Source organism: Oryctolagus cuniculus, chromosome 12 (genome assembly GCF_964237555.1).
Source record: "Oryctolagus cuniculus chromosome 12, mOryCun1.1, whole genome shotgun sequence".
NCBI lineage: Eukaryota > Metazoa > Chordata > Mammalia > Lagomorpha > Leporidae > Oryctolagus > Oryctolagus cuniculus.
Window position 1 is genome coordinate 87,406,993 of NC_091443.1, and position 25,148 is coordinate 87,432,140.

At 43.0% G+C, this 25,148-nt stretch overlaps 1 protein-coding gene across 20 annotated transcripts in view; it reads right to left on the reverse strand.

The window, feature by feature from the left end:
• CSNK1G1 (casein kinase 1 gamma 1) overlaps positions 1 to 25,148 on the reverse strand; it is a 208,369-nt gene that overhangs the window by 182,798 nt on the left and 423 nt on the right. The window contains exon 2 of one of the 20 annotated variants that reach the window (XM_070054370.1): positions 9,626 to 9,901. The exons of 16 other annotated variants lie outside the window; for them this stretch is intronic. The gene's annotated coding sequence lies outside the window, so the exon portion shown is untranslated. Of the gene's footprint in view, positions 1 to 3,361; positions 3,460 to 9,625; positions 9,902 to 24,662; positions 24,759 to 25,148 lie in introns of those variants that run through there. 3 more of the 20 variants (XM_051821870.2, XM_070054369.1, XM_051821865.2) reach the window with 3 other exon arrangements.

The following is a 25,148-nucleotide window of genomic DNA, read 5'->3' on the forward strand; positions in this document are numbered from 1 at the left end:
AACCTGTGACAAAATTCTCTGCTGCATACCTGAAAGCCTACCTTTTCAGACCAAGCCAGTTATGTTCACCGTGTAATAATAAATGAAATTTTACTCTGTGAAATAAACTCCGATTAGAATTAGACCACTTTGAAACACTTCCCAAGTCTTAGGAAGTTACTAGGCTCAAGTCTCATAAGCCTATGTTACTCATACTCTACCCTGAATAAACCTTTTATTAACCTTATGACATAGTCTATTTCTATTGACAGAGGTTTAGTTAAATAATTGTCTTATCTGATGATATAGAATAATGCTGTCAATATTAAGTGAAAGAAAGGACAGTAAACCCCAAAAAATATTGAGATGGGGCAGATATTTGGAGCAGCAGTTAAAATACTGCTCAGGACACCCATATCCCAAATCAGAGTACCAATTCCAGCTTCCTGCTAATGTACATGCTGAGAGGCAGCAGGTGATGCCTCAAGTGTTTAAGATTCTGCTACCCCGGATTCTGTCCCGGTTGTCCCTCTTCCAGGCCAGCTCTCTGCTGTGGCCAGGGAGTGCAGTGGAGGATGGCCCAAGTCCTTGGGCCCTGCACCCCATGGGAGACCAGGATAAGTACCTGGCTCCTGCCATCGGATCAGCGCAGTGCGCCCACCGCAGTGCGCCAGCCACAGTGGCCACTGGAGAGTGAACCAACAGCAAAAGGAAGACCTTTCTCTCTGTCCCTCTCTCACTGTCCACTCTGCCTGTCAAAAAAAAAAAAAAAAAAAAAAAGATTCTGCTACCCATGTGAGAAACCCAGACTGAATTCTGGGCTCTTAGCTTTAGCCTGGCCCAGTCCCAGCTCTTGTCAGCATTTGGGGAGTGAATCAACAGATGAAAGATCTCTGTCTCTCAAATAAATAAAAAATTTTGAAACTGCATTGAGACATACACAAGGGGGCTTCAAAAGATTCATGAAAAATGTGCTTTATCTTTTAATTTCATTGTCCACAAACTTACTGAAGCTCTCTCATAGAACAAATTAGAAAGAAAACTTAACTGGTAGTAATTACTCTCTAGAAGACATTATATATGATTTTCCTTTGAACTTTATAACTTTTTATATTGCTCTAATATTTACAATGATTACATATGAAATAATCACATAAATTATTTGAAAATGAAATCAAACCAAACCTTGCCCATATCCTCGAAACACTGACAAAATACGGAGGTACTGGAGCCAGAGTTGCGGCATACCAGGTTAAGCTGCCACCTGTGATGCCAGCATCCCATGTGAGCACTGGTTTAAGTACCAGCTGCTCTACTTTTAATCCAGTTCCCTATTAATGTGCCTGAGAAAACAGCAGAATCTGAGTGCTTTGTTCCCTGCCATCCATATGGCAGACCCAGATGGGAGTTCCAGGCTGTTGACTTCAACTTATGGCCTAGGAAAGCACAAGATGGCTCAAGTGCTTGGGCCCCTGAACCCACATGGAAGACAAGCAGGAGCTCCGGATCGGCCCAGTTTCAGCCACTGTGGCCATTTGGGAAGTGAACCAGCAGATGGAAGACCTCTTGCTCCCTCTGCCTCTGCCTCTCTGTAACTATGCCATTCAACTAAACAAATAAATCTTTTTTAAAAATTGAGGTATTGCCAAGAAAAACATTATTTTAAATTTTTGTTTATTTATTTGAAAAACAGGGAGAGACAGATGGAAAGGGAGCAACAGAGTTTTTTTTTAAAGATCTGTTTATTTACTTTGAAAGCCAGAGTTACAGACAGAGGGACAGAGAAAGAGAGATCCTCCATCTGCTGATTCATTCCCCAGATGGCTGCAATGGCCAGGGCTGAGCCAGGCCAAAGCCCGGAGTCAAAAGTTTCGTGGGGTCTCCCACATGGGTGGCAGGGGCCAAAACACATTGCATTTCCCAGGCCACTAGCAGGGAGCTAGATTGGAAAGGGAGCCACCAGGGCAAAACCAGCATTCATAGGGGATGCTGACGTAGGCAGTAGCTTTACTGGCTATGCCACAATGCAGGCCCCAAACAGAGACAACTGAGATATCTTCTATTTTTTGGTTCATTTCCTAAATGCCTGCAAGATCAATGGCTTGGCCAGGCTGAAACCAAGAGCTTGGAACTTATTCTGGATCTCCCACAGGGGTGGCAGGGACCCATGCAATGAGACTACCACCTGCTACCTCTCAAGGTGCTTGTTAGCAGGAAATTGGGATCAGAAGTAGAGTCAGGACTCAAACCCAGGCACTCTGACATGGGATGCAGGCATCCTGAGCGACATCTTAATGGCTATACCAAATGCTCGCCCAAGAAAAAAAATGCTTTCAAACAAGGAAATAAACAGCACATAGTTTATAACAAGGAGAAAAATTTTAAAAAGCTCATACTTGCATATTCTATTCCCTTATACAAATAATATTTCAAGGAATACACACCAAACAATTTTCTCAATGGAGGTAAAATTACAAGCATTCATACTTTGCTATAAATTTATGCAACTCTGGAATTTTTATAATGAATATATTTTATTGCAGTAAGCAGCTTACGATAGAAATCTCACTAATGTTTAAGTTTAAAATGAATGAGGGAATGCAAGAAAACATTAGTTCAAGAGTTCAATAAAAACTGTCACCCCAAAGACAGGTAGCTACTAGTTTGAAGTACACATTTTGTCAAAGTTAATAATATTTTATCTTTTATACTTCATTATAAGTCAGTTACATCAGATTCACAGAGCTATAAAATAATCATGTATGTTATAATTACAAATGCAGTATTTCTTGAAAACTTTGTTTCACAGTGACCTGCTTCTAGTAAAAGCACTTTATTTTACTTTCGAACCAAAACTTATATGTTAGTTCTTATTGGGCACACCAGAGATTATTCTCATGTCAGTCAGACATGAAGGCTACTATGGTCACTAGAGTCAAAGACAAAATTAAATTCTCTCACCTTCCTAACTGGTCATCCTGGACATAGGATTATATAATAATGTGGGAAGTTAATATAATTTTAATATTATTCACTAATCAGTGCAGTCACTGCTTCAACATCCCCACATAAAAGATACCTGATGATACGGAATAATCAACACAGTATATTTAAATACCCGAAAGACAGTAAATGCAAGAAATCTAAAGGTGAATAGGAAGAATGTCCCATATAAAGAACTGAATTAAGGCCTAAACTAACAACCATACCAAAGTATAAAAATTCTAATCATAAAAAAGCCAGTGATCCACCAACATTTCTTATCTTAATCTTCTCAATCTTAAATTGATGTGAATGTTCAAATATAAGCCAAAAAATGTTCCAAAAAATAATTGAAACTTAAATTTTTTTTAACCAAAGAAAAAGAATTCTTTGTCCTAACCTGGTCCACATACAGATAAATCCCAACGGCCCTGATATCAGTACTGCCACACAGTGTGGCAAGTTAGATAGATTTACAGTATATTTACTAACTGAGAGGTGGTGTTTTAATACAAAGGATGTAACCTTGGTTTAATCATAGCTGAGTGCATAAAGAGGTTTATGCTGTCAGTGCTGTCCTAACAACAGGAAGTTAAAAAGCTTCAAGGAGGATACAGCACAGCCTGGCCTATGAATGATTAAAAGTGTTCAGTTCAAGATCAAAAGGTGAAGTTGGCAGCAGATGTTTAGCTATTAAGACACCTGTAACCCATGTACTTGGGTTGGATTCCCAGCTTTGGTTCCTGGTGCCAGCTTCCCGCCAATGCAGACCCCAACAGGCAAAAGTGATGGCTCAAACAGCAGGGTCACTGCCACCCATGTGGAAGAGCTGGATTGCATTCCTGGCTCCTGTACTCAATTTTGGCCCTGCCCTAGTTATTGCAGGCATCTGGGAAGAGAATAAGCAAATGTAAGCTCTCTCTCTGCCTCTCAAATAAATAAATTTTGAAAAATTATAATGAATATATTAAAAAGTTTTAAAAGTATATATTCTTTACAAAATACAACTGTGTTCAACCATTTTCAAATATTTCTATAGTAAGTACTGACATCCTATTTTAACCATATTAGTCCTGATTTTGTTCCCTCAACACTCACCTTGGTTATATGCCAATTATTTGGAACTTACAGTTTTTTATTACCTAAACAAAGTAGTGTAACCAATACTCTTCATTTAAGTTGAAATTATGCCTCCAACTTTTAAAAGTAACTACATTGAGTAAAGTTTATGATATAGTTAACCAAAAGACTTGGAATTTACCATATTAAAAAAAGTTTGGTGGAAAACAATGGGTCTATGTCTCCATTTCTGGAAATTTGACAGATTACCCAATCTATTAAAAACTGAAAATCCTAAGTGGAAAAGCAACAATGTGAGGTATTTGGCAGTTAACATTCTATGCAGTGCACCTGCACTCCATTATCAGAGTGCCTGGTTCAAGTCCCTGTCCCTCCAATTCCAATCTAGCTTTCTACTAGTGCATACTCTGAGAGGTGGGTAGTGATGAGTACTTGGGTCCTGGCTATCTACATGGAAAAGCCAAATTGAGTTCCAGGCTCCTTGCTTTAGCCTATCCCAGCCTTTGCTGTTGCAGGCATTTGGAGACTGAACCAGCAGATGGAAGATATTTGTTAGGGTGGCATTGTGACATAGATTAAGCCACCTCCTGTGATGCTGGCATCTTGTATGAACATTGGGTTGGAGTCCCGGCTGCTCCACTTCCCATCTAGCTCCCTTGTAATGCAACTGGAAAACCATCAGAAGATGGCCCAAGTACTCCGCCATTTTGGAAGTGAAGATCTCTCAGTCTCCCCCCTCTCTCAGCAACTCTGCCATTCAAATAAAATAATTAAAAAAAAAAAAAATCTTTGTTGCTGTTGCTTTTCAAATAAAATGAAGGAGACAGTGCTGTGGTGGAGTGAGTTAAGCCACCACTGTTTGCAATGCCAGCATCCCAAATGGGCACTCAGCTATTCCACTTCTAATCCAGCACCCTACTAATGAGCTTGGGAAAGCAGCAGAAGATGGCCAAAGTGCTTGAGTTCCTGCCACTCACATGAAAGACTGGAAAGAAACTCCTGGCTTCAGCCTAGGGCCCAATCGTGGCCATCAAAGCCACTTGGAGAGTGAACCAGTGCACAGAAGATATCTCTCTCTCTTTCTGTAACTCTTTCAAATAAATAAATATTTTTAAGATTTAATTATGTATTTATTTGAGAGGTAGAGTTATAGACAGAGAGAGGGAGAGACAGAGACAAAGGTCTACCATTCACTGGTTCACTCTCCAAATGGCCATAAAGGTTGGAGCTGAGCTGATCCAAAGCAACGAGCCAGGAGCTTCTTCTAGGTCTCCCACACGGCTGCAGAGGCCTGAGCACTTGGGCCATCTTTGCTGCTTTCCCAGGCCACAGCAGAGAGCTGGATAAGAAAAGGAGTATCCAGGACTTGAAATAGATTCCATATGGAATGCTGGCACTGCGGGTAGCATCTTTACCCGCTATGCCACAGTGCCGGCCACATCAAATAAATAAATCTTTAAAAAAATAAATTCATAGAAAATGTATATTATGAAAAAACTATGCATACCTTAACTAACTTTCCCCACTACTTTTGGTAGTACCAGCTTATCCTTCATTTCCCTAGAATATTTAGACACTTAATCTTTAAATCCTAAACTTAATAATAATTGTTTACAAATCCTGATATACTAATTCTATCATGTCAGCATGTTTAGGTCTATTTCTATTGATTTATTTTTCTTTTATTTATAGGTGACATTTTCTTATGCATTTGAGTACAGAGTTAACACTAAATCCAATTAGCAGTGACCTGCTGGGGCCAGCACTGTGGTGTAGCAGGAAAAGCTGCTGCTTACGGGGCCGGCGCCATGGCTCACTTGGCTAATCCTCCACCTGCAGCACCAGCATCCCATATGGGTGCCGGGTTCTAGTCCCGGTTGCTCCTCTTCCAGTCCAGCTCTCTGCTGTGGCCCAGGAGGGCAGTGCAGGATGGCCCAAGTGCTTGGGGTGCCCACACCTGTGTGGGAGATCAGGAAGAAGCACCTGGCTCCTGGCTTCAGATCAGCGCAGCGCTGGCCATAGCGGCCACTTAGGGGGTGAAACAATGGAAGGAAGACCTTTCTTTGTCTCTCTCACTATCTCTAACTGTCCAAAAAAAAAGCTGCAGCTTGCAATGCCAGCATCGATGGGCGCCGATTTGAGTCCTGGCTGCTCAATTCTGATCCAGCTCCCTGCTAATAACCTGGGAAAAGCAACAGAGGATGGCCCAGGTTCTTGGGCTCCTGCCACTCCCATGGGAAAAAGCTTTTGGCTTTGGTTTTATATAGCCCAGCTCCAGCTGTGTTATGGCCAGCTGTTACGGCCATCTGGGGAGTGAAACAAGCAGATGGGAGATTTGTCTCTGTGTCTCCCTCTCTGTATAACTCTAACTTCCAAATAAATAATAAATCCTTTTTTTTTTTTTTTTTAAAAAAAAAAAAGGAAGAAACAAGAGACTTAACAAAAACAAGTATAATGATGCTGGCGCCGCGGCTCACTAAGCTAATCCTCCGCCTTGTGGCGCCGGCACACCAGGTTCTAGTCCCGGTCAGGGCGCCAGATTCTGTCCCGGTTGCCCCTCTTCCAGGCCAGCTCTCTGCTGTGGCCCGGGAGTGCAGTGGAGGATGGCCCAAGTACTCGGGCCCTGCACCCCATGGGAGACCAGGAGAAGCACCTGGCTCCTGCCATTGGATCATCACGGTGCGCCGGCCGCGGCGGCCATTGGAGGGTGAACCAACGGCAAAGGAAGACCTTTCTCTCTGTCTCTCTCACTGTCCACTCTGCCTGTCAAAAAAAAAAAATAATAATAACTATAATGAGTATAATAATCCTTGTTAAGGTCCTAATTCAAACAAACCAACTATAAACACACAAACATGATTTAAAAAAAAAAAGTGGATGCTGGCACTGTGGTATAGTGGGTAAAGCCACCACCTATAGTGCCAGCATCCCATATAGGCGCCAGTTCAAGTCCTGGCTGCTCCATTTTTGATCCAGCTCCCTGCTAATGCACCTGGGAAGATGGCCCAAGTCCTTGGACCCCTGCACCCACATGAGACACCAGGAAGAAGCTCCTCACTTCAGACTCACCCAGGTCCAGCCATTGAGGCAATTTGGGGAGTGAATGGCAAACAGAAGATATCTCTTTGTCTCTGTTTCTCTCCATGTCACTCTGCCTTTCAAATAAATTGAGAGAGAGAGAATCTCTTAAAATATGGTAGGTTAAGTTAGAAAACACAGTTAATGAGTATCTACTTAAAATGTGAAATCTGAGATGGTGTTTAGCATAGTAATTAAGATGCTGCTTGGGATACCCTCATTCCACGTAGGAATACTTAGTTTGGGACCTGGTTCCTTCCCAATTTCAACTTCCTGCTCACGTGCACCCTGGCAATCAGTAAGTAATGGTTCAAGTAATTGGGTCCCTGTAACCCAAGTGGGAGACCCAGAGCTGAGTTCCCAGCTTCTGACTTCAGCCTAGTTCAGTCTTGGCTATTGTGGGGTTTGGGGAGAGAACAGGCCAAGGTGAGATCTCTGTGTCTTTTAGAAGATTGTTATTTATTTGAAAAATTATGAAATCTAGGGGCAAGTGTCATGGTGTAGTAGGGTAAGCGCCTGCTTGGGATACCCACATGACATATTAGAGTATCTGATATAGAGTCCTCCTGCTTCTGCTGCCAGTCCAGCTTTCTGATAATGTGCCTGGGAGGCAACAGATGATGGCCCAAGTACTTGGTTTCCTGCCACACATGCGAGATCCAGATGGAGCTCCTGGCTCCTGGCTGGCACAGCCTTAGGTGTTGCAGGCATTTGGAGAGGGAATCAACAAACGGATGACCTATCTCTGTCTCTCCCTCCCTCTCTCTCTGTCACTCTTTCAGGAGGGTAAAAAACAACAACAACAACAACAACAACAACAACAACAATGAGGCCAACACTGTGGCACAGAGGGTTAAAGCCCTGGCCTGCAGCACCAGCATCCCATATGGGTACCGGTTCAAGTCCCAGCTGCTCCATTTCTGATCCAGCTCCCTGCTAATGTGCCTGGAAAAGCAGAAGAGGTTGGCCCAAGTACTTAGGCCCCTACACCCATGTGGAAGATCCAGAAGAAAGATGGAGTTCCAGGCTCCTGGCTTCAGCTTAGCCCAGCCCTGGCCGTTGTGGCTATCTGGGGAGTAAATCAGCAGTTGGAAGATCTCTCTCTCTCTCTCTCTCCCTCTCTCTCACCACCGCTACGTAATTCTGCCTTTCAAATAAATTTTTTTTAAATGAAAGAAAGAAATCAGAATCCAAATACACTGCTGGTGGGAATGTAAAACTGCAGAAAACAGTTCCACAGTTCCTTGGACAGTGTTGTGGTATAGTGGTTTAAGCCTCCTGGAACTCCAACATCCCATATCAGAGAGCAGGTTCTAGTACCACTGTTCTGCTTCTAAGCCAGCTTCCTGTCAATGTACTTGGTAAGGCAGCGGAAGATTGCCCAAGTGCTTAAGATCCTGCCACGCATGTGGAAGATCTAGATGGAGTTCCATGCTCCTGGTTTCCATCTGGCCCAGACCTGCCTGTTGTAGCCATTTGGAGAATGAATTAACAGATAGAGGATCCCTGTGGTCTCTCCTCTCTGTCATTCTGCTTTTCAAATAAATAAATCTTAAAACAAAAGTAGGAGCTGACATTGTGGCATAGCAGGTTAAGCCATGGCTGGCAGTGCCAGCATCCCACACGGGCACCAGTTCAAGTCCTGGCAACTCCAATTCCAATCCAGCTCCCTACTAATGTACCTAGGAGAGCAGCGGAGGATGGACCACATCCTTGCATCCCTATACCCACGTGGGAGACCTACAAGAACCTCCATGCCCCTGGCTTCCAACTGGCCTATCTCCAGTCATTGTGGCCATTTGGGGAGTGAACCAGTGGATGGAAGCTCTCTCTGTGTCTCTCCATCTCTCGCTCTGTAACTCTGCTTTTGAATAAACAAATAAATATTTTTAAAAAAAGTATGGCCTGGGAAAGCAGTAGAGGATGGCCCAAGTCCGTGGGCCCCTGCACCCACGTGGGAGACCTGGAAGAAGCTACTGCCTCCTGGCTTCGGATCAGCACAGCCCTGACCATTGTGGCCAATTGGGGAGTGAACCAGCAGATGGAAGACCTCTACCTCCCTCTCCTCCCCGCTCTCTCTGCCTCTCCTTCTCTCTGTATGTAACTCTGACTTTCAAATAAATAAATAAATCTTCAAAAAAAAAAAAAAAAAAGAAATGAAGTACTGATACTTACTACCAATCTAGAAAACATGCTAAGTGAAAGAAACAAGGTCACTTATACAATTCCATGCATATGAAATATTGAGAATAGAAAAATATGTAAAGGCAAAAAATCAGATTGTTTTCTAGAGGATTTCAAAGATAGAGGAGCTTGCAGTAATATTTAATAAGCAAAGTTTCCTTTTAGGATGATGAAAATGTCTGAAATTATGGCTATCCAATACTCTAAATGTACCAAATGCCACTTAATTGTGCACTTTAGAAGTTCATTTTGAAACACTTCTTGGCCTTTTCTCTAAGATCAACTGTGAAAGTTAATTTTGGGGGCCAGCGCAGTGACTCACTTGGTTAATCCTCTGTCTGCAGCACCGATATCCCATATGGGCGCCAGGTTCTAGTCCCGGTTGCTCTTCTTCCAGTCCAGCTCTCTACTGTGGCCCAGGAAGGCAGTGGAAGATGGCCCAGGTGCTTGGGCCCTGCACCAGCATGGGAGACCAGGAGGAAGCATCTGGCTCCTGGCTTCGGATCGGCGCAGCGCCAGCCATAGCAGCCATTTGGGGCGTGAACCAATGGAAGGAAGACCTTTCTCTCTGTCTCTCTCACTGTCTATATAACTCTACCTGTCAAACAAATAAATAAATAAATAAAAGATTTTTTTAAAAAAGTTAATTTTGGTGTTATGTTAATTTTACCTTAATAAACAAATAACAGGATACCAAATAAAAATAAACAACAGGGCTGTTAACATCTTTGAAAACAATTACCCAAGCAGGTGAAATATTTTACCCCTTACTGCTTTCCAGTTAAGACAAAATAGGGGCCGGCACCGTGGCGTAGCAGGTAAAGCCACCGCCTGCAGTGCCAGCATCCCATATGGGGGCAGGTTCGAGTCTCTGCTGCTCCACTTCCGATACAGCTCTCTGCTACAGCCTAGGAAAGCAGTAGAAGATGGCCCAAGTCCTTGGGCCCCTGCACCCACGTGGGAAAACCCAGAGGAAGCTCCTGGCTTCCAATTGGCACAGCTCCAGCTGTTGCAGTCAACTGGGGAATGAACCAGCGGTTGGAATACCTCTCTCTCTCTCTCTCTCTCTCCCTCTCCCTCTCCCTCTCCTTCTCTCTCTGTGTAACTCTTTCAAATAAACAAATAAATCTTAAAAAAAAAAGACAAAATAAAAGTGAAATATTTTGTAAACTGACTAAAGGTTAAAATGTTCCTGACTTTTTGCTAATTTATAACATTTCTCTAGAGAGAAAAGTAGTATCACAGAAAGCTTCTGAGCATAATTTACTCACAGACTACTCTAAATTCTGAAAATTCTTTAAAAGCCAGATGAAGTAGCTCTCCTAATATAATCAGCATGAGCAAGAATGCCAAGGAAAACCCAGAAACTCATCTATTTCAGATTCTTTGGAACATCATACCTAAAAAGCACAATAAAAAAATTTCCATTTGTAAGGCAGGCATTTGGCACAGTGGTTAAAGATGCCCACATCCTATATTGGACTGTCTGGGTTCAAGTTCCAACTTCACTTCTGATTCCAGCTTCCTGCTGCTGTGCACTGTGGGAGGTAGCAGTTCTCTGCCAACCACGTGCAACACTGTGACTAAGTTCCTGGCTCGTGGTTTTGACCTGGCCCAGCCCTGGCTGTTGCAGGTATTTGAGGACTAAACAAGTGAATAGAAGATTCATCTCTCTCTGTCTTTGAAATTACAAAGCTTTTTTAAAAAGTTTTATTTTGTATTTTTTTAAAGATTTACTTTATTTGAAAGGCAGAGTTACAGAGAGGCAGAGGCAGAGAGGGAGACAATCTTCCACCTGCTGGTTCACTCCCCAAATGGCCGCAAGGGCCAGAGCTGGACTGATCTGAAGCCAGAAGCCAGGAGCTTCTTCCGGGTCTTCCACGTGGGTGCAGGCACCAAAGCACTCAGGCCATCTTCTGCTGCTTTCTCAAGCCATCAGCAGAGAGCTGGACCAGAAGTGCAGCAGGTAGGACTCAAACCAGCACCCATATGGGATGCCAGTGCCACAGGATGCTACACCATAGTGCCATCCCCGTGAGTTTATTTTTTAAATCTCTATTAGTTATTCCCCATGGTCACTTTAACGAGAGTTTTTTTTTTTTTTTTTAAGATTTATTTTATTTATTTGAAAGAGTTACAGAGAGAGGGAGAGACAGAGAGAGAGGTCTTCCATCCGCTGGTTCACTCCCCAGATGGCTGCAATGGCCGGAGCTGCGCCAATCCAAAGCCAGGAGCCAGGAGCCAGGAGCCAGGAGCTTCTTCCGGGTCTCCCATGTGGGTGCAGGGGCCCAAGGACTTGGACCATCTTCTACTGCTTTCCCAGGCCATAGCAGAGAACTGGATCGGAAGTGGAGCAGCCGGGACTCAAACCGGCGCCCATATGGGATGCCGGCGCTTCAGGCCATGGCGTTAACCCACTGCGCCACAGCGCTGGGCCCCCAAGAGAGTTTTTTTCAAAGTAACTAAATAACTTGCCTTGTTACCCACTGTATGCTTTACTTGCCTTCTCTCTACCACTCAGGATTAAAACTTCACTGACTCAGTCTTTTCCTTTATCCTTCAGTATCCAGATATCATTAACTGTTTCTTCAAGAGAGTCTTAGATGCAGAGATATTGAGCTGGCCATCTTGGCTCCACTGTATCAGTAGTGTGAGCTTCAGAAGTAACCTTCCTTCCTTTGCCTAACTGCCTGATCCCTAAAATTGGAATAGCTATACCTAAGTGACTTTCTCTGAGAATTCAAGGAAATAATGTGTCCAAAGTACTTAGCCCACTGCTTTTACACAAATAATAAATGGCCATCACTAGTGTTACTATTATGTTCTCACTGATACTACCCTAGAACAGACCCTCCCTGCTCTAGATTACACCCACAAGACTGTCTTCAGCTCCACAACTGGCCTTCTTCATTCCTTCTTAGTATCCCAAGATTCTGCTTAACACCATCAGACTGACCCTGCACAAACACAATACATCTCGCTACACTCCAACTGAGAAACCTTCCATGGCTCCCCACTTACTACCATATCAAAGCTAACCTTCTCTGTCATCATCCTTTATCAACAGCAGTTCTCATATACTAGTGAAAATCTGGTGTGCCTGTAAAACACATAGCTGGATCCCATCCCCAGATTCCGATCAGAATCTGTAATAAATCCCCAGGTGATGCTGATGCTGCTGGTCCAGGCACCACACTTGGAGAACTACTGCCTTACAACGCGACCCTTCTCTACCTTCCTAGGATTGATCTCTTCCTATTCCTCACTAGTACACACTGTCTTGATTGCATCAGTCTTTTCACAAGCTTAAGAATAATTCTCCTCCCTGCCCTAACGTTTTCTTGAATATCCAAATCATAACCACCCTTTAAGCCTGTGGTTCTGAACACAGCTTGTAATGTTCTGTGCACATTACCAACACGTGGGAAAGCTTTTAAAACTATGAATGTTCCATCCCCGAGATTCTGATTCAACTGATTCTGGGTAAGTTCCCCCAAAATGATTTTTTTTTCTTTATAAGATCTGTTTATTGATTGATTTGAAAGTCAGATTTACACACAGAGGGAGAGATAGACAGAGAGAGATCTTCCATCTGCTGGGAACTCCTTATAAGCCAGGATGAAGCCAGAGCTTCTTTATCTGGGTCTCCCACATGGGTGGCAGGGGGCCAAACACTTGGGTCACCTTCCACTGTGTTTCCCAGGCCATTAACAGGGAACTGGATCGGAAGAGGAGCAGCCAAGACACGAACTAGGCCATATGGGATGCCAGCATCACAGGTGGAGGCTTAACCCGTTATGCCACAACACCAGCTCCCCCAAATGATTATAATGAGCAACCAGAGTTAAGATCTACTATTTTAATCTCCTTGCCATCAGAACTGTAAGTAGTCACTGTATTTTTACCCTTTATATTTCTATATGGAACAGATGTTTAGCTTAGCAGTTAAAACACCTGGGGACCGGTGCTGTGAAGCAGTAAGTTAAGCCACTGCCTGCAACACTGGCAACTCATATTGGAGAGCGCCAGGTCCAGTCCTGCCTGCTCCTCTTTGGATCCAGCTTCCTGCTAATCTACCTGGGAAAGTACTGGAAAATGGCCCAAGTACTTAGGCCCCTGCCACTTAGGTAGGAGACCAGGATGGAGCTCCCAGTTCCTGGCTTCAGCCTGTCCCAGTCCTGGCTGCTGGGGTCATTTAGGGAGTAAACTAGAGTATGCAAGATGGATCTTTGTCTCTTTCTCTCACTCTGAAAAACAAATCTTTAAATCAAAAAATCTTTTAAAAGGCACCTGCATTCCACAGCAGAGTACCAGGGTTTAATTCCTGGCTTCAGCTTCTGACTACAACATCCTGCCAAGGCAGACCCTGGGAAGCAGTGGTGATGGCTTATGTAATTGGGTTCCTGTCACCCAAATGGGAGAGGAGACCTGGCTGGTTTGGGGAGGTGAACCAACAGATGGAGTGCTGCTGCACATGTACTTGTGTGCTACCTCTCAATTGATCTTTAAAATAATTTCTACAGCGTTCACAGAGTATGCACCTATTGTATTACCCCCTACCTTTCAAGTCTTGTATCACCAATTTGATTACTAAAAGTAAAGACCATATCGGCTGGCGCCGCGGCTCACTAGGCTAATCCTCCGCCTTGCGGTGCCGGCACACCGGGTTCTAGTCCCGATGGGGGCGCCAGATTCTGTCCCGGTTGCCCCTCTTCCAGGCCAGCTCTCTGCTGTGGCCTGGGAGTGCAGTGGAGGATGGCCCAAGTCCTTGGGCCCTGCACCCCATGGGAGACCAGGAGAAGCACCTGGCTCCTGCCATCGGATCAGCGCGGTGCGCCGGCCGCAGCGCGCCAGCCGCGGCGGCCATTGGAGGGTGAACCAACGGCAAAAGGAAGACCTTTCTCTCTGTCTCTCTCACTGTCCACTCTGCCTGTCAAAAAAAAAAAAAAAAAAAGTAAAGACCATATCTTCAGTTTCTACAGTCCTGCAGTACTAATACGCTGATGAATACACAGTAGGAACTTTATTTCTTCATTGACTGATTCAAAGTAGAATTCACAGTCTTAATATTATTTCTAACCTATTCCATTCAGGAAGCTATATTCCCTCCTTTTTAAATACATTTCTGAAACAAACTTTTTTTTATTATGGTGAGTCACTTAAGCCCTACCTTCCTCAATAAGTGAATTCCAAAGAAAAATACTAATGTATCAAAGTGCTGTGGATAATAATAAAATGATTAACAGCATCATAAATGGCTTCATAGTTGCTTCCTTAGAGCAAATGGCTTTTTCTAAATCCATTAAAGACTGTTTCAAAACAGTTAAAGAGAATCAAAGCACACACATTTAAAGATGCTGAAGCTCTGAATAGTTCTATGATTTGTTTTCTCAACAGATGTGCATCCTTCAAGCCCTGAATTCACTAGATGCATATTAAATTAATCTGTACTTTTAGTTTTTACATAACACTCCACTCTAGTTTTATAAATACACCACCACATGAAAGCAGAATTCCATTGTTGCTTTATGGCATTAAATATTAACAGATTATTTCCACTGTGCAAAAAAATACATTAAGATTCATTTTAATGCAGCCAAATGTGTGCTGCTAAATATAGGCTATAATAAACTCATCTTTTGTTTTTGAATTGGTCAGTTTCTACCTAGAATGTGAAACAAATTTGCTCATGACTAAAACTCAGTGTCTCTTGGTACCTCAGAAAAAACACTAACTCAGCACTCCAGACATTAACTAGGAATTCAACCAAATAGTTGAATTCTAAGAGAGATCACAGTATTTCAATTTCCTAGAAAATTTGCTTCTTATAAAACTTAAGGGGCCGGCGCTGTGGCACAGCAGGTTAAAGCCCTGGCTGCAGCACCGCCAGCATCCCATATGGGCGCCGGTTTGAGTCCCAGCTGCTCTGTTTCCGATCCAGCTCCCTGCTAGTGCGCCTGGGAAAGCAGTGGAGGATGGCCCAAGTCCTTGGGCCCCTGCTCCCATGTGAGAGACCTGAAAGAAGCTCCTGGCTTTGGATCGGCTCAGCTCCAGCCATTGTAGCCATTTGGGGAGTGAACCAGAGGACGGAGGATCTCTCTCTGCCTCTGCCTCTGCCTCTCTGTAACTCTGCCTTTCAACTAAATAAATAAACCTATAAATAAAAAAATAAATAAATAAATCTTTAAAAAAGCTGTAATTTCTTCATTAGCTAAAATGAAAAATTTAGTATAATTACATGAGAAATTGGACTGTGCTGGGAGTCAGGAGGCCTGGACTCCAGTCTAATTTATTAACTAGCTCTGCAATTTGAGCAATTCACTTAGCCTGTCTGCACTTAAGTAGTCACAGCTGTAAAATGAAGGGGTCTAAGAAGACCATCTCCATGTTTTTAGCTTTATGATTTCAAAATCTATGAAACTCAAGAAACACAAGCATTAACCAGATGGATCCCATTAAATACAACAAAGTGAGCTTGTCTATTGATTGAATTGGAGAGCATCTATCTCTGGAGAATCTAAGTGCTTTCCCACAGATAGTTCCTTGAGTCGTCTTATATCATACCCTTGAAAAACAGAAAATTAGATGTCATGCTACTAATCAAGGTTAATAAGATGCTCTGGAAAACAAAAGGTGTCCTAGAAGTACAGGACAGCTAAAAAGCCAACTAGCTTAGACTACATAACAAACAATGTCTCAGGAAGCATTCTACTATTTTTTTTGTACTTTTTTTTTTTTTTTGAAGATTTTGTTTGTTTATTTGAGAGATAGAGCTACAGACAGTGAGAGGGAGAGACAAAAAGAAACATCTTCCTTCCGTTGGTTCACTCTCCAGATGGCTACAATGGCCAGAGCTGCGCTGATCTGAAGCCAGGAGCTTCTTCCGGGTCTCTCACATGGGTGTAGGGGCCCAAGCACTTGGGTCATCTTCTACTGCTTTCCCAGACCATAGCAGAAAGCTGGATTGGAAGAGGGGCAGCCGGGACAAGAACCGGCACCCATATGGGATGCCGGTGCCACAGATGGAAGATTAACCTACTGCGCTACGGAACCGGCCCCAGCATTCTGCTACTTTTAAAATCAAGATTCTCAGCCTCAGTTAGAATTTTGAAAATACTCAGGCAACTACATCAGTGCTTCTGGTATCTTTCCCTACTCAGTCTTTCCCAGCTCAATCTTCTGCATATCTTCAACAACTATAATACAAAGAAGAAAACACTGGAAAGAGCAGTCAAGATATCTATAGCTGAAACCCTGCACAACAATAAAATGCAGTGGCAAAGATCCTTAACTTAAAGAACAGTTCAAAAAACTCTGAATTCTGATCTCCTAACAAGCCCCTTTACTACCTGCAACTAACTATCATCTGGCTGGTACCACATTTAGTTCACACTTGCTAATGCTCTAATACATGTATCAAACAAAGAATTAAACACCTGTCAATTAACCTCTAATGATTTGGTATCCACCATTTTGTAAAGGAAAAGTAGACTCTGAACAATGATTCTACTTACATACAAAAATACTGGACAAATCTCATTTAAGAACCACTCTCAAAATATTTCATTCATTTAGTATCTTAGAAAACAAACAAAAAGCTTTAACACTTTTAGAAGAGAAAATGTTTTTAAAAACAACTGTTCAAAGAAAGTGTTTGATGTAGCAATTAAGACACTAAATGGTGGGGATCGCTGCTGTGGGGCAGCGGGTTAAGCCGCAGGCTGTAGGCCAGCATCCCATATGGGCACCAGTCCGAGACCCAGCATCTCCACTTCCAATTCCAGCTCCCTGCTAATGTGCCTGAGAAAGCAGCAGAAGATGGCCCAAGTCCTTGAGCCCCTGCATCCATGTGGGAGACCCAGAAGAAGCTCCTGGCTCCGGATTGGCCCAGCTCCAGCCATTGTAGCCATTTGGGGGGTGAACGAGCAGATGGAGACCTCTTTCTCTCTCCCTCTCTCTGCCTCTCAAATAAATAAATCTCTAAAGAAAAATTAAACAGTCTTACCATATGATCCAGCAATCACACTCCCATGCATTTACTCAAAAGTGTTGAAAATGTCCACAGAAAAACCTGTACAAGTATATGGACAGCAACTTTACTCATAATTGCCAAAAACTGAAAGCAATTGAGATGTCCTTCAACACAGGCAAACTGTGGTGCGTCAACACAACACAAAATCATTCAGCAATACAAAGAAATGAGCTAACAAGATGTGGGGCAAGGGATGTGGGAAGGAGAAGGGAAAAGAGGGAAAGGGAGGAAAAGGAAGGGGAGGGGAAGGGAGAGGAGGAAGGGGAGAGAAGAGATGTATACAGCTAAGCAAAAGAAACCAGTACTAAAAAGCCATACATGGGGCCAGCACTGTGGCGCACCCAAGTAAAGCCGCCAACTAAAGTGCCAGCATTCCATATGGGCACGGGTTCGAGTCCCTGTTGCTCCACTTCCAATCCAGCTCTCTATTTATGGCCTGGGAAATCAGTGGAAGATGGCCCTAGTGCTTGGGCCTCTGAACCCATGTGGGAGACCGGAAGAAGCCCCGGCTCCTGGCTTTGGAATGGCCCAGCTCTGGCTGTTGTAGCCATTTGGGAACTGAACCAGTGAATGGAAAACTTCTCTTGTTCTCTGTAACTCTGCCTTTCACATACGTAAATAAATAAATCTGAAAAAAAAAAAAAAAAAGCCACACATGAGGGGCAGGTATTGTGGTGCAGGTTAGGCTACAGCTCAGGAGGCCCACAACTCATGTCATAGAGCTGGTTTGAGTCCTGGCTACTCAGGTTGTCCTCCAGCTTCCTGCTAATTTGTCTGGAGACAGAGGATAATGGTCCAAATACCTGAGATCCTATTACCCACATGGGAGACAGCTTGAGTTCCTGGATCCCGGCTTTGGACTGGCCCAGCCCTGGATATTGTGGGCAGGTAAGACCTTTCTCTTTCAAGTAAATAATTTTTTTAGAATATTTATTTATTTGAAAGGCAGAGTGACAGACAGAAAGAAATCTTTCATCTGCTGGTTTACTTCTCAAATGGCCAGGGCTGGTCTCCCACATGGGCTGGGCTGGTCTCCCATATGGCTGGCAAGTGCCCAAGTAGTTGAGTCATCTGCTGTTGTAACAGGCACACTAGCAGGAGCTGGGTAGGAAGCAGAGCAGCCAGGATCTGAATGAACATTCTGATATGAGATCCCAATGTCACAAGCAGCAGCTTAATCCACTGGGCCACAACACCAGCATAATGAATATCAGAATCATGAGTATTAACTATGTGACATATTGGAAAAAGCAAAATTATAGGGGCCATGATAAGGTCAACAACTGTTGACCATCAACTGGGAGAGGATAGAAGCAAAACCTGTAAGGTGTTTAGGGTGGTGAACCTACTCTGTATGAAACTATAATAGTGGATACATGTAACTGGGCATTTGTCAAAACTCACAGAACTGTGAACCCTAAAGGAAATGATAGACACACAGTTGGTATTAAAGTACCAATACTGGTTCATTAATTGTAACAAATGTACCAAATGGAAGATGTTAATAATAGGGGAAATGGATAAGGAGGAGAAAAGCACATGGAACTCATTATCCTTCAATTACTCTGTAAATTCACAGCTATTCTAAAAAATAAAATCTTGGTTATTAAAAAATAGGGCATATATAATCTTAAAGATCAGATACTGTCACTGCAAACTATAGAGTTTCTAATAAAATAAAAACAAAGGGGTCAGTGCTGTGGCATAGCGGGTAGATCCAATGCCTGCAGTGCCAGCATCCCATATGGGTGCTGGTTGGAGACCCCAGCTGCTCCACTTCAAATCCAGCTCTCTGCCATGACCTGGGAAGCTCAAAAGATGGCCCAGATACTTGCACCCCTGTACCCACGTGGGAAGACCCAGAGGAAGCTCCTGGCTCCTGGCTTCAGATCGGCGCAGCTCCACCCATTGTGGCCATCTGGGGAAAAAGATTTATTTATTTATTTGAAAGAGTTACACAGAGAAGGAGAGGCGGAGAGGCAGAGAGGCAGCGGGGGGGGGGGGGGGTGTCTTCTACCCACTGCTTTATTCCCCAAATGGTGCGACAGCTGGAGCTGTGCCAATCCGAAGCCAAGAACCAGGAGCTTATTCTGGGTCTCCCACAGGGGTGCAGGGGCCCAATAATTTGGGCCATCCTCCACTGCTTTCCCAGGCCACAGAAGAGAACTGGATGGGAAGCGGAGCAGCCAGGTCTTGAACCTGTTCTATCTGCTACACCACAGCACCAGCCCCAATAAATAAATCTTTTTAAAAATAAATTAATAAACTAAATAAAATAAAAACAAAATTAAGACATTTTCATTCCCTTGTCTTTGTCCTGGTATTGATCACTTCTCTGTTCATGGGCAATTACATCAGAATGACCTCTAGGAAATAAAGAAATTGGCTGGAAAGGTGTGGCTAGCAATTTTCCTCAAGAAATTAAAATGAGATCTGATGATTACCATGAAATATAAGGCACCAAACCCAAACAACCATTTTTACATCATTCATTATGGATGACAAATTAATGTGTATTTCAAAACTTATGTAGAGAAATGTAAACACGTAATACTCTCATTCAGAGGCTTCAAAGGAGTTAGAATGTAGAACTAAGAGAAACAACATGAGTCCAATGCTATTTTACTCTAGAAAACTTATGGGGCCTTTTAATGAAAGCACCAAACTGTAGCCCTTTCACAGGCTTACCTCACAACCAGAGAGGTATTGCACCCAGTCCCTTGGTGGCAAGGGCAATGGGCTACCTATCCACACAGTTTCTTTGACCAAGCAACATACAAGGGAATGTCCCTTTCCCCAGCATGACCATATCTTCATTTTGACAGGTTGAGAGATTCTTCTAAGGTTTTATACATTTATTTGAAAGGCAGAATTACAGAGACAGAGGGAGAGGGAGAGAAGGAGAGCAGGAGAGGAACAGAGAGTGGGAGAGACAACCACCATCCACTGGTTCACTCCCCAAATGGCCACAATGGCCAGCACTGGACTAGGCTGAAGCCAGGAGCCAGGAACCCAATCCAGCTCTCCCAGATGAGTGCAGGGACCCAAGCATTTGGCCACCTTTGCTGCTTTCCCAAGTACACTAGCAGGGAGCTGGCTCAGAAGTGAAGCAGCTGGGACTTGAACCAGTGCCCATAGAGGATGCTGGCAGTGCAAACGGCAGCTTAACTTGCTATGCCACAGCACTAGCCCCATGGGTGAGAGATTCTAAAAGAACAACTTGCATCACTGACAGTCCTACACCCACCAAAACTATACTCCCCACTTGGAGTTTCTGATTAGGGGCCAGAGCACAATGGAGTAGGGATAATTCCTTTGTCTTCCTACTTCACCATTCCTGGAATATCACACTAGCGCTACTTTACAGTTTCTGGAGGATGCCTGAGTCTTTCTGGTCCATGCTATGTGCCAACTACTATAACATCACAAAAGGGGAGGTATTTGTAACACTTGATGTCTGCATCCCATATTGGAGTGCCTGGCATAAATCCCAGATCCTCTGCTTCCAATTCAGCTTCCTGCTAACACGAATCCTGGAAGACAGCAGATGATGGCTCAAGTACTTGGGTTCCTGCCACCCCACATGGGAGAACCAGATTGAGTTCCAGGATGCTGACTTCAGCCTGATCCAACCCTGGCTGTTCTGGGAATTTGGCGAATGAACCAGTGAGTAGAAGTTCTCTGTCTCTCTGCCTTTCAAATAAAATGAAAATAAGTAACTTTAACCTCACCAAGTAATGGTTTTTTCCAGTTCAGCAAATCCAAAAGAATGTCCTCAGGACTTAATAACATCGAAACTGAACACTGCCAAGCACATGCACACACTTAGAAGAAAACTAAGTAACACGCATACAGGTGAGGCAAAACCCATTCCTTAAAGAGTAAATTTAAGCAAGCTTGTAACTAAATTAAAAAAAAAAATCCTCTGCAGAAGTTTCTTTTCTAAGACATTAAGTGAAAAAAAGGTTTATTCTAATACCACACTATCCATTTTTTTAAGCAGCTTCTACAAACAAGTGGACTATAGTTAAAGCACTACAGAAAATAAAAAGGTCAATCAAGTAAACGACAACAAAGATGCACAAAGCCACCTAATGTTCAGAGTTTGAGCTAGCGTAACAATTACCATTAATCGATGTCAGCCATCCTTCGTACAGTAATATAAAAATATTACATGTTCCCTGATAGAGATATTATATAACCTAAATCTATGGAGGAATTGCACTTTTGAAAAATTAATCTGATGAATTCAAAGCCACAAAACATGAAAGGGGTGAGGAAGAAAGGAATCTGAAACAGATGGCAGCTAAATTTTTTCCTACGTCCATCTTGAACACAATCCCAATAATGTCAAAATCAAATTTAGCTTTCCAAATAAGTAACCTACAAAATTTAAAATGGCAATTCTGAAGTAAATTCACTATTTTCTTCCAGTTCTCAAAGGTTCTATATTTAGGCAGAAATGAGTAGACAAGTCAGATGTTCAAAAAAGAAAAAACTACCACTCCACAAATTCAGAAGTTCTTTCAGGAATATCTACTTCTACTTCTCTACAGCAACTGAACAAATTTGTATCATGCTTCTATGAGATCAAACATTGTTTCAAGATCCAGTGAATATTTATCCTTTTTAGGGACTAAATCATACCTACATCTATCTTAAAATTTAAAAAGCTCTGAAAGAACACTCACTTGTTTTTTGAGTAAAGAGCACTGTTGGAACATTTTTTTAACATTTCTACAGTAATTCATTCTTGATTTGGCAACACACAAAAAAGTACATTTTGTTCACTATATGATTCTAATATATGGTACATATATAATCCTTCCCAGTCTTTCTGAAAATCTGAAACTATTCAAGAGACAAATATTAAAGGAAGGTTCAGTCACTTTTAGATTTCCTGACAAGCAAATTCCATAACCAACAACTGCAAGATCCTTGGAATGGTCACATACTTTGAGGGTAAGAGGCCACTGAGAAAAGTCTAAGATATCTCCAACAGTCTCTATTTGTTGCATACAACTTAGATAGAACTTTTTACTCCTACAGCTAGTATCTTATTTCTTACATCAAAATAACTGGGTTATTACAGTTTTATAAAAGGAAAGGAAAAAAAATGAGAGCTTCTGATGCCACACTTATAATATTTACATCCCATATCAGAGTGCCAGTTCAAATCTCAATTACTCTGCTTCCAATCCAGCTCCCTGCTAAGGTCCCTAAGAAGCAGCAGAATATGGTTCAAGTATTTAAGTTCCTATCACCCACATGGAGACCCAGGCTCCTGGTTTCAGGCTGGCCCATCCCTGGTTGTTGCAGCCATTTGGAGAGTGAATCAGTGGATGGAAGATCTATCTCTCTGCCACTCCTTCAAATCAATAAAAAAAGAATTCTTTAAAAAAAATAGGTATTTCAAAAATTTGAAATTTTTTCTAAAATTTATACAAAACCTATAAACTTTTTAAAAAAGCATTATAAACTTAGTACCCATTTTGCATTAAAAAAAAAACTGCCATTGAAGCAAGTTATTTGGTTTATTCTCCTTTGAATAAAGGGTATATTTAAAAATTAAAAATGACTAACCAGTGAGGCAGACAGTGCCATAGCAGTTAAATCTCCAGTTGAGATATCTGAATCTGTATCAGAGTGCCTGGGCCATGCCTGTCACTGGTTTCTGTTAACCCAGATCCTAGGAGGCAGTTATGGATAGCTCAAGTGTTTGGGTTCCTGTCACCCACATGGGAGACCTGGATTGAGTTCTTGGCTCCTGCCCCAAGTCAGCCCCGGTGACTGTGGGCCCCTGGGGACTGAACCAGTTGATAGGAATGAACTCTCTTTCTCTGTCTCTCAATTCACAAAAATTTTTAAAAATACTAAATGTAAGCTATAGGACTTCATATTTTTTATATTTCTATACTCTGATGATGAATGATTTAAAGGTACATATTTATTCATTTATTTCATAGAGTATTGTATATATGAATTCTGTTAGTTTTGCCAATACTGTGGTCTAAATCTAATTAAGATGAATGATGCTACTGATGGTTTTAATATTGAAATAATTACTTTGTATTTTATATGTCCCAATTTTAATTTTTTGTGTGGGTAATCCTTAAAAAAATTTTATTTATTTATTTGAGAGGTAGAGTCACAGACAGAGAGGGAGAGACAGAGAGAAAGGTCTTCCATCTGCTGGTTCACTCCCCAAATGGCCACAATGGCCAGAGCTGGGCTGATCTGATGCCAGGAGCTTCTTCCAGGTCTCCCACGTGGGTGCAGGGACCCAAGGACTTGGACCATCCTCCATTGCCTTCCCAGGCCATAGCAGAGAGCTGGATTGGAAGTGGAGCAGCCAGGGCTCGAAATGGTACTGTTATGGAATGCCAGCACTGGAGGCGGAGGCTTAGCCCACTATGCCACAGCACTGTGGCCCAATTTTAATTCTTTTTAAAGAGATACGTGATATTATGATGTACACACATTCCTTTTAAATGTTTTTCAGGTCAATCCATACTGTATATACAAATATGGTGCATCTGAGAAAAACCTATGAAATATACTTTGATCGTTTCAATAAACAGACATAACCACTACTATTGAGTTTTAAAGTAGGTACTTGATAAATTAAACTGAGGCTGCTTCCGATCAATTTCTAGAAGCCCATGAAAGCACCTGTTGGAATATTGTTGCTGTTTCCCTATTTCAAACGTTTTTCCACCAAACAGCTATCTTTTAACTCTACTTGATTAATGACAACAATTCACCCTGCACTTCAAAGTTGCTTCTGTTTAAAACAGGCTGTTACTAAAACATATTACCCCTTTCTCACTAGTAAGAATTTTAATTCATTTCACATAAGAAGCAACTAAAGTTCTCTCAGGTTCCATGACTTGCCCAAGGTCAACAACACGAAAGTGGCACAGTCTGGTTTCAATCCGATTTATTTACTGCAAAGCCAATACTTCCACTTGACCACAATTATCTCCTTAAAAGATTAAGACACGGGCTCCACAGCAGCAAATCTTGCCTCTGAACGTTCGCCTCTATTCTGAGACAGCTATACAGTACCTGTGAAGTCAGTGATTGACTGAAACAAACGAGGAAGCTCTTTCTGCTTCATTTTAACTAGGGCAGCTTTCCTGGCAGGTAAGAAAAGAGGTTGGAAAAGGCTTGCCTCAACATGTCTCGCCTAGACCTCTACATCTAAACGGTCTCTCCAGTCTCCTTTTACACACGCGCGCGCGCACACGCACACACACCAAGTCCATCTACAAAGCTACGCCTGGCTAGCCTACAGTCAGAACTGCACTCTCCTAAGACAACTTACACCAGGTTCCATATCGAGCTGAGCGACGGTCGGGTATGCCACTGGCACCTTCCCAACCTCTGAAGTTATCACTGAGAGGCAACAAATCCAGCTCCACTCTCTTTCTTCGACGCCGTGACGCCTGCCCACTTGGGGGACACTGCTCCTATAGGACGACGGGGCGAGGGAGCAGCAAAGGAAGAAGTGGGGGAAGCGCACGGAAGTTGGGCGGAGGGAGGTCTCATTACCCACTCTTCTGCCCTCGCTCTGCCAAGGGCGGCTCCCCGCGGTGCCCAGCGACTCAGAACCCCCGCAGCCCGCGAAGCCCGGGTCCGTCCCAGCACGATGAGCAGCAAACCAGAGGAATGGCAAGATGGAACTGCCCCAACCACGCTGCCGAGGTGCACGCCTGCTGCTGGCCCTGGAGGATGCTCCTCCTTTCAGAGCGAGCCCTCCAGGTGGCAAACTCCCGGTCCGCACTGGCCGAAGTCGGGCGCCTCCTCGGCA